At 41.0% G+C, this 3,068-nt stretch overlaps 1 long non-coding RNA gene across 1 annotated transcript; it reads left to right on the top strand.

Annotated features, from left to right (window-relative positions):
- The first annotated feature begins 241 nt into the window (after positions 1–241).
- LOC123117850 (uncharacterized) lies at positions 242–2,660 on the top strand. The gene is made up of 5 exons (XR_006457540.1): positions 242–1,153; positions 1,239–1,337; positions 1,903–1,996; positions 2,099–2,202; positions 2,291–2,660. It is a non-coding gene; the product is annotated as an uncharacterized lncRNA (long non-coding RNA).
- The last annotated feature ends 408 nt before the right edge of the window (positions 2,661–3,068 follow it).

Here is a 3,068-nt window from a genome sequence, read left to right as displayed (position 1 = left end):
GGCCGCCACTTCACCGGGCTGCGGCGCCGCCACGCCCGGTGCCAAGCCATCCTGAGCCCCGCGCGGCCACCGCCCCGTCCCGACCACTGAGCCGGAGCCCAACTTCCGGGATCCACTTCATGTCCGTCTCCTTCGCTGGTGCCGCTGCTTCCACTAGTTGTCCGTCCTCCGTCGTGCGTTTGCTGCCAATGATTCGACAAGATGATCGAGCCAGCAAGTGGCGGCGAGCCGGCGACGACACTGCGAGTTCACGATGAACGGTATGATTGCATAGCACAATTCATGGTAATATCCTTTCCTGAGCATCAGTCTTGTTACATTTGTTTCATCCATGGAGGTTGATTTTGCAGAACATACACACAGGAAGCCTTTCTCATCCTTTCTCATCTTTCTCGACCGAATCAGGGAAACGCCCACATTGCAGCCACCAAAATACAACTAATCATCACTCTACCCGCAATGGATATTTTTTTCTGAAGATATCTGTTGTGCTGGTCTTACAAATTCGTTGTAGCTGCAGGTAAGGGAAATGGCACGACCAGCGGCATTGCAAATAAATTGCAACTCTGCACTAAGATCATTGGCTCATGACTCACTTTCTGTTCTGAAAGTATACTTGTCTACTTCCTTTTTGTGTTTATTTCTCTTTATTTTTGCACTTTGGTAACCTGGAGCAGTCATTAGTTCTATTATTATTTTCAGTTGAGAACCCCAAATATGCTCTACATAATGACAAATAAAATCACCTATAACACAATTGACACATCTTCTGTCCCCAATCCAACATATATTTATTCTCTCTGTTTTATCTAATTATGCTGGGAAAGGGGGGGATCTGAACTAAATTCTCTCAGTAGATTGGCTACCATGTTTCGTATATGAGAATCTAAACAGTTTACATATCTGATCCAATATGTTTAGGAAAAACTGGCCTTGATTCTGAAATGGATAATCTAATATTAAGGCAAGTTTTTAGCAAACTGAGTATGCTACATAAGATCTGCTATGTGCCATCATGCAAATACATTGCCTCAAAGGTCGCGGTGTTAATCTTTTTACAAAAGGCAACTTGCTAGGATTGGTTCTCAGTCGAGGAAGCGATGCACACGAGGGCATGCTTGCAGGAGCAGAGGATCCTCACTCCTTCTTAGTGGTACGAATTGAAGTTTTGTTGCACAAAGGTCTATTTCATTTCTTTAAGGACACTTGGATCTTCGTTTTTTTATTTCCGACATCAGGTCGCTTGAAGGAGATGTCCATCCTTGATCACTGGCTGCCTTATGGTTCAAGTATTGCACTAAGTTATTTCTAGACATAGGCCAAATGATGAAATAAAGGTACCAACATTTCCTTATGCACCTAACTACAAAAATATATGCGTGTTGTTGTTTTCTCGATCTTCTGTTTCAAGTTTCTGCATCAGTTTTTAGTTCTTAAATGATTTTGGCAATGTCATCAGCATCATCATTATATGTGCTTCCTCTTACGTCTAACCGTGTCTATTTCATTCACACCATATAACATTGCATTGGGTTGATGTCTCTATCAGAAGATAACAACAGGGAAGAAAAGGCATGGTTCTCTCTCGACTAAATTCAGTGATGATAGAATTTTGGTTTAGTTAGAATATCTTGGTCGAGAGAGATTGCAAGGGGTGTGTAGTGAATTCTGAACAACACTAAAGCAGGATAATATCATCGACCAAACAGGAACCATATTCATATCATATCCTGGACATGGTGGTGGTAGGTGATTGCATCAGGACTGACTGATGACGACAGCAATGCCGGTTGTGTTGTTGCAGTAGAGTAGTAATCTAATACTCATCTGAACATGCTTGTCCTAATATAACAAGTTGTGATTGTTCTAATATAACACACTTGCTTGATTTGTGTCTTACAGAGTTAGTGGGTCCAAGAATCAGTGGATAGCAGCAGGTCTCAGTAGACCTTTTTCTACAACAATAACTTCCATAGCAATTCATACAACATTCACGGTATACACAAGTTATATTCTTTATATATTTTGCCATTGTTTGTTGATCCCACAAGCTCGAGTTGGTTTACAACTTCCTGATGGTGTACATAATGTTTATCAGACATTAATTCTATCAAGGTGGATTGAGGAACCAAGGGGCATAATACAATAGTGAAAAAAGGATAAAAGTTCGAACACTAATGAGCCAAATCTGACCAGCTCCAGGTAGGCTGCTTTCAGTTACCAGTTCCATTATGCAATCTTTCATATCTAAATTTATACCTCCTTTCAACTTCCTGGGATTTTGCTGCAGGTTCTTTTCAATTCCGTAGACATCAACAAGACATTCAAGCCAAGACCTATAAACTGGTAATTATACCATTTTTCTTCTATTTGAAGAAGCTATGATCACAAGAGAAGTTCTATTGAGAAAGATCAATTCAGCTTCCACTAGCGTGGTATACTGGATCATGATCATATACCGGCAGTGCTTGGTTACCCACATAGCTGTAACATGGGAAACTATATTATGTTTCCACAGTTCAGTTTTTTCGTCATCAATATTTATGTATTAGTGCTGCTATATCAATATATCTCACTGAACAATGCTCAAATTCCCATGTTGATCCATTCCAAATGGACTATGCAGCTTTAGTAATTAAGTTCAGATAGTTGACCAGGAGCTGCACCATTCAGTACACTTGTATGATGATTGATTGTATAGAATCTATAACTCCAACCGTTTCTGCTATATGTGGCATGCTTATTTTAATTTTTAGATCACCGTGATTTTCTGGCACACTGTTGACATGGTGATCACCAGAAATACATTTTAGCTGATCATTTACTGTTCTTGGTGTGTGGAATTTGGAATGATGTCGCTAAACCCTATGGAAGGACGAGCAAGTCAAAACATTTCCAGGATCAATCCTCTGGGGAGTGAACCGTGCCGATCGCGCTCACCTCAGAGGAGTGCATTGTGCCTGCCACACTCAGATCCGTGCAGCGCACGGTGATGGCCAAAGTTCTACTACTTCAGGTTTTGTTTGTCACCACGTTTGAGATTTTGTTTTGTCAATTTTGGCAGAGGA

Source organism: Triticum aestivum, chromosome 5B (assembly GCF_018294505.1).
Source record: "Triticum aestivum cultivar Chinese Spring chromosome 5B, IWGSC CS RefSeq v2.1, whole genome shotgun sequence".
NCBI classification, from domain to species: Eukaryota; Viridiplantae; Streptophyta; class Magnoliopsida; order Poales; family Poaceae; genus Triticum; species Triticum aestivum.
This window is presented reverse-complemented; position numbering and strand designations above follow the sequence as displayed.